Below are 6,842 nucleotides of genomic sequence, written 5' to 3'. Positions count from 1 at the left end.
AACTGTTTGGTGCCTTGATCCAGCAGAACTTTTGTCTCAATTACTATCTGAAACAAGGAAATCTAATTATTTAATTGAACGTGTCAACAAACTATCAAAAGCCTACTGCTTTAAAAGACAAATAGCAAAGGCCCGTAAAAGCCACACAGGAAGCCTTTTTCAGTTTTTCTGGACAAAGTGACCATCTTTGCATTTTTATAATTTTCCCCCATTTTGGACAAGGTTTTATCTTTCCCAACAGATTCAAGCAATTGGAGATTAGCTCACTTGGGGGTAGCATCTCCTTTGAGCTTGCGGTTAATATGTTGCTTAATTTAATTATTCAGAAGCTTATTTGGTAGATATAGTAAGAAGGGATCTTCTTGTTACAAAGTTTACTTGTGTGGGATTATGTGTGTAAAAATGGAAATGGAAGAAATTTCATTTCTTGTCTTTTCACAAATACTATTTCCCCCTAAATTCCTGATCTCTTCTGTTTAGTTTACAATTCACTGCACCATTACTTATTCATTTTCACTGCTGCAGCATAGTGAGTAAACATTAAAATCGACCATTTTCGTTTCAAAAGCTCAAGAATCAAGTTCACACCTTGATGTATACAGCATAAAAGGTTTCACTCACTCGTAGGTCACAAGTCTCTTTCGCCTTCTGTATATCAATCCACCATTTATACTGAAGCATTAGAATGCTTAAAAACAAAGCGTAGACGGGATTGATTGTTTGCAAATATCTGCCATTAGAATGAATAAAAGCAAAGCTTAGAACGGATTCAAGTAACAGTTGCCACAATAATTTCTCAAATTGCATAGGAACTTATCATGGTTTATCAGAGTCGTGTATGCTTTAATTTTAGATCATTTAGTATAACAATCTTTTTAACTACTGAAAAATCAAAGTGGAAGATATGGTGGTTTTTGCATCTCTAATAGAACCACCAACTACAATATTCTCATTGTGCTTCATCTATGGACATTCTTCAGGAAAGTTTCTTATTTCTAAGTAGAGAAATTAAAAAAAAAAAGTTGCCATTTCATGCCAACCTAATATCTTTCTTCTCCACATCCACTTTTCGATTTCCAGCATCCACCCAAAACCATAGACATTATAAATATGGCTACCTGTTATTTCTTCTGGTAACAGTTACTCAAAAGTATAATCTTCTTTTGTTGCCTGAACATAGCTTCTGTACTTGTCTTCGCTTTCATTTGCCTGTTTAGTTTATCTTCATCACTTTCGCACAAAACAGAAGCCATTCAACATGATATTGCTGATTCTTTTCAGCATAAAAGTTTAGAGACTTACATAATTCATGTTAGTTTGCCTGATGGTGTTGATTCTGCTGCTGAGTTTAAAGGCCTTGATAGCAATTACCACTCATTCTTGCCAAGATATGCCAAAGGCTTGCCTGACATATCACGCATTATTTACACCTATGGTCGTGTTATTACTGGCTTTGCAGCCAGATTATCACGTGAAGAGTTAAAATTAATGAAGAAGAAGGAAGGATTTCGAGATGCTACACCCCACAGAATCTTGAACCTGCATACAACTCAGAGTCATAATTTCTTGGGGCTGCATCGGGATTATGGCCTCTGGCAGGAATTAGGATATGGACAAGGTCTGATAATAGGGATTCTAGACGATGGGATTAAACCAGACCATCCATGCTTCAGTGATGTTGACGTGCCACCTCCACCACCTACATGGAAAGGGAAATGCGATTTCAAGGGATTCACATGTAATAACAAGATCATCGGTGCAAGGAAGTTTGTAGGAAATGAAACTGGTGAGCCAGTTGATGAAGGTGAACACGGGGATCACACTGCAAGTATTGCTGCCGGGAATTTTGTGGAAATGCAAATGTGTTCGGCTTTGCTAATGGTACGGCTGCTGGTATGGCCCCTCATGCTCATTTAGCCATTTACCAAGTGTGTGTGGGGTCAGTCTGCTCTAATGAAGATGTTTTAGCTGGAATGGAAGCTGCTTTGCAGGACGGTGTTCACCTGTTGTCCCTTTCGCTTGGAGGAATGGCCGGAACTCGCATTCCCTTCTATGATGATGCCATTGGTGTTGGAGCTTTCCATGCAATTGAAAATGGAACATTTGTGAGCTGTTCTGCTGGCAACTCAGGTCCAAAGAATGGAAGGTTATCCAACGAGGCTCCCTGGATCCTCAATGTTGGTGCAAGCTCAATCGATAGGAACCTAAGAGCAACAGCCATACTAGGAAGCAACAAAGAATTTGATGGTGAATCGCTATTCCAAACGAAAGATTTCCCCTCAAAGCTCGGACTCGTCCGAGTCGTAACCAGAACGGCAGGCGCCGATCCAATACCAATACCCGAAACATCGATTATACCATATCCGATTTGAATCGCTCCGAATCAGCCGATATTGTCCGAGTTAGAACCGTGTAGCAAGATAACGGCCATGTTCTCAGATTCAACTGGAATATGCACTGGTCAAAATCATAAACAACAACTGGGAAGCCAAACCAAACCAAAAAGGAACAGAGAATGAAAGGCCACAAAAGGTTGTGCACCATAGCTATACGGCTGTTGCGGAGCCTTTTACAAAACCAAACGAAAAACGAACTGAGTACAAAAGGCCACAAAAGTGCAATTATATAAGTAAATTATTGTCCTACAACTACAAAAAGCTGTGCACCACAGCTATACGGCTGTTGCAGAGTCTTTTCCCATGCTTTCTTGTTTCCTTTTTCAACCACAAAGACAAGATTTAGGGGAAAGTGGGGATAAGGGGAGAACCATGCCAGCAATTTCTGCATGATCCATCACTACTTGTTGAGCTTCATTCCAGATTCTAGAGTGATTATTTGGAGAAACAAGCCGAAGGGTTCTTCAATTTCTTCATCGTCCGGCTGCGGCTCAAAACAGAGGTGACGGCAGGTGGGGAAGAAAACAACAGCGGGAAAGGGAAAGCAAAAGAAAGAATAAAGGTGACGCCCGGCTAATTCCGCAGCTGAAGGGGTTCTTCAATTTCTTCATTATCTGGCCGTGAAGGAGGTGAAAAAAGTACGAAAGGGAAATTGGAAAAAAAAAACGAAGAGAAGACTGAGAGGAACACATGGCTAAACCTAGGAGCTGCGGCTACACTAAACTATGGAGAAGGTGGGCTTTTGTACCGGAGCAAGCGATAGGGAAAAAAATTGAAGGAAAAATTAGAAGCACATAAAGTCTAACTTTGGCCCAAGTAATTAAGAGATCAGGCTCCTAATCTTAAATCCAAGCATCAGCCAAAAGGTCCGCATCTTCTTTCAAAATAACTTATCAATTTTAATTTTTTTAATTTAGCATTCAGATATGATATTTAGATATTTGTAAATTTAAGTAATGCATTTTGACACTTTTTACATATTATTAAGTATATGATTAGTTTGTATTAGTAGTCTCTTACCTAAATTTTAGTTAGAAAAATATATATGATAATAATTAGTAGTCCCTTATGGTAATGACAGCATTATTTTATTTAATAATTAGTAACTATATATGATAATGTAGGTATTTAGTAAATTTAATTTGATAATTATGCTTTTTATGGTATTTTCTATTTTTAGTAATTTTTTCAGATTTTTTCGAAATTTTTATGTGCTATAATGTGTGTATCATCCGATATTCAACCGATATGTGGCAATGGATGTGGAACAATCGAGACCGCGACACGACCGCGATCCGTGACGGTGAACCATGTGTATAAGTGCTGTCTGTGATATCATCGACAGGGTAATGCCAAGTACCAAGAATGTTAAGACCGGGACCAACAATATCAGGTTTCAAAATGCCCGGGCTTGCCAAACTGGGGCCTCTTGAGGAGAAAATTGCAACATCAGGAGCATTCTTTACTCCAAGAATTGTTCCTTTGAACACTATTTTCACTGTTGGGTATGATCTGGAATTTATGTAAGCCTTGATTGCTTGTCCAGCAGCAAAACTCACATCTATTGCAGGAAGAACATAAGCTTCATCAAAGAAAGCATATCCTTGTTCCTCAGCGTTCACATGAATCATGGCAGCAACACCAGCCTCCTTAACAGCTTGCCCCTTTTGAGAACCACTACCTTCACATAAGACTATTTTACCTCCGACGTCCGTCCTATTAAGTGAACCTGGAGAACATTGTGCAGCGTATGGGTCCCCATTCTGGCCTGGATAAACCAAGGGAAACAACTTTGAGGCATGGTTCGCCGTTGCAGATCGCGCGTTGCGGTCTCGGTTGTTTCACATCCGTCGCGGCATATCGGTTGAATATCGGGTGAAATGCACATTATAATATATAAAAATGTCCAAAAAATCTGAAACAATTATAAAAATAGAAAATATCATAAAAAGCACAATTATCAAAATAAATTTACTAAATACCTACATTATCATATCTAGTTACTAATTATTAAATACAATAATGCTGTCATCACCATAAGGGACTACTAATTATTATCATATATATTTTCTAACTAAAATTTAGAAAAGAGACTACTAATACATATTAATCATATACTTAATAATATGTAAAAAGTGTCAAAATGCATTACTTAAATTTACAAATATCTAAATATCATATCTGAATGCTAAATTAAAAAAATTAAAATTGATAAGTTATTTTGAAAGAAGATGCGGACCTTTTGGCTGATGCTTGGATTTAAGATTAGGAGCCTGATCTCTTAATTACTTGGGCCAAAGTTAGACTTTATGTGCTTCTAATTTTTCCTTCAATTTTTTTCCCTATCGCTTGCTCCGGTACAAAAGCCCACCTTCTCCATAGTTTAGTGTAGCCGCAGCTCCTAGGTTTAGCCATGTGTTCCTCTCAGTCTTCTCTTCGTTTTTTTTTTCCAATTTCCCTTTCGTACTTTTTTCACCTCCTTCACGGCCAGATAATGAAGAAATTGAAGAGCCCCTTCAGCTGCGGAATTAGCCGGGCGTCACCTTTATTCTTTCTTTTGCTTTCCCTTTCCCGCTGTTGTTTTCTTCCCCACCTGCCATCACCTCTGTTTTGAGCCGCAGCCGGACGATGAAGAAATTGAAGAACCCTTCGGCTTGTTTCTCCAAATAATCACTCCAGAATCTGGAATGAAGCTCAACAATAGTGATGGATCACGCAGAAATTGCTGGTATGGTTCTCCCCTTATCCCCACTTTCCCCTAAATCTTGTCTTTGTGGCTGAAAAAGGAAACAAGAAAGCATGGGAAAAGACTCTACAACAGCCGTATAGCTGTGGTGCACAGCCTTTTGTGGCCTTTCGTTCTGTTCCTTATTGGTTTGGTTTGGCTTCCCAGTTGCTGTTTATGATTATGACCGGTACATATCTGAGTCGAATCCGAGAATTTGGCCGTTATCTTGATACACGGTTCTAACTTGGACTATATCGGCTGATTCGGAACTATTCAAATCGGATATGATATAATTGGTGTTTTGGGTATGGGTATCGGAACGGCACCTGCTGTTCCGGTTGCGACTCGGCCGAGTTGGCGAACCATACTTATACATCATCAACTTTCAATATAGTATCTGGCACCTCAATGTCGTGTCCCCATCTAATTGGCATTGCAGCCTTATTAAAAAGTATGCATTGTGATTGATCACCTGCTGCAATTAAATCAGCTATCATGACCACTGCCGACATCTTAGACCGGAATAATGACAGCATCCCTGATGAAATGAGGCTTCCTGCTGATGTTTTCGCGGTTGGTGCTGGCCATGTGAACCCGTTAAGAGCTGCTGATCCTGGCCTGGTTTATGACATCAAACCTGATGACTACATTCCATTTTTTTTTTTTTGTCAAACATCATAAATTCACTTCATTCATGAACTTGATATTACAAGATTGGATACATCAGAATTTCTCCCTTTGTAATCCTTTTGTGCACTCTCATGGAGCCACATGGGAAAACACTCTTCCCATTCAACATTTTTAGTTAGCTTTACCGCAAATTTTGCTAAGCTATGTGCACAGCTGTTTCCAGCTCTATGAACAAAAGAAAAAGTACATTGTTCAAACAAACATCTCATATTAACAATGTCTTCAAGGACAATAGTTATCCTGGTATGCTGGTCCTTTTCCTTGTTGATCATGTCCACTACCTCCTTGCAGTCAGACTGGAATTCTACTTCCTTCCAGTTTGCATCGTAAGCCATTTGCATTCCCATCCGAATTGCTGCTGCTTCCTCCGCTTGTGGCGTGCTAGCTTTTAGTTCAGCTTTTGCCCATGCTTTCATCAGTTTTCCTTCTGCATTTCTAGCCACAGCACTTATGCCTATTCTCTTCATGTTTTGTGAAAATGCAGCATCAGAATTTATCTTTATCTGTCCTCTTGAGGGTGGTTTCCATGGCTCGCTGCTATTTGAGCTTGTTGTTTGTTGAATGAACTTTCCATCTAAACTTGTTTGGGATACTACAGACAAGAACATCAAAAAAATACTTGTGGGATACTACAGACAAGAACATCTAAACTTGCTTGATGACTACATTCCATACTTGTGTGGTTTGGGATACACAGACAAGAACATCAAAAAAATTGTTAATCGTCGTGTTTCATGTGCCGATATCATTAGCATACACGAGGCGCAGCTAAATTATCCTTCATTTGCTATTCAACTTGGAAATACGACGCAGACATATTCAAGGACACTAACAAGCGTCGGCGAGACCCCCTCAACTTATGAAGTTAAAATTGACTCAGTTCCAGAGGTTAAAATAATTGTCCAGCCTCGTGTGCTCTACTTCACACAGGAGAAACAGCAGTTGAGCTATGAAATTAGCTTTACCAGGATCCTTCCCTTTTCTGACCATCTTTATAGGCATGGTGCAATTACATGGATTTCAAACAA

At 39.2% G+C, this 6,842-nt stretch overlaps 1 long non-coding RNA gene across 2 annotated transcripts; it reads right to left on the bottom strand.

Moving 5' to 3' along the window:
• Positions 1-388: 388 nt before the first annotated feature.
• LOC140035413 (uncharacterized) lies at positions 389-3,250 on the bottom strand. 2 transcript variants are annotated; one of them, XR_011839604.1, is made up of 3 exons: positions 1,303-3,202; positions 1,119-1,209; positions 389-730 (listed from the first exon to the last, which is right to left on the bottom strand). It is a non-coding gene; the product is annotated as an uncharacterized lncRNA (long non-coding RNA). The 2 variants fall into 2 exon arrangements; XR_011839603.1 differs by lacking the exon at positions 389-730 and having other exon boundaries at positions 840-1,209; positions 1,303-3,250.
• Between the last annotated feature and the right edge of the window lie 3,592 nt (positions 3,251-6,842).

The sequence above is a fragment of the Coffea arabica genome, chromosome 2c (genome assembly GCF_036785885.1).
Source record: "Coffea arabica cultivar ET-39 chromosome 2c, Coffea Arabica ET-39 HiFi, whole genome shotgun sequence".
NCBI classification, from domain to species: Eukaryota; Viridiplantae; Streptophyta; class Magnoliopsida; order Gentianales; family Rubiaceae; genus Coffea; species Coffea arabica.
The sequence above is the reverse complement of the archived record's forward strand: the minus strand, read 5'-3'. Positions and strand labels throughout refer to the sequence as shown.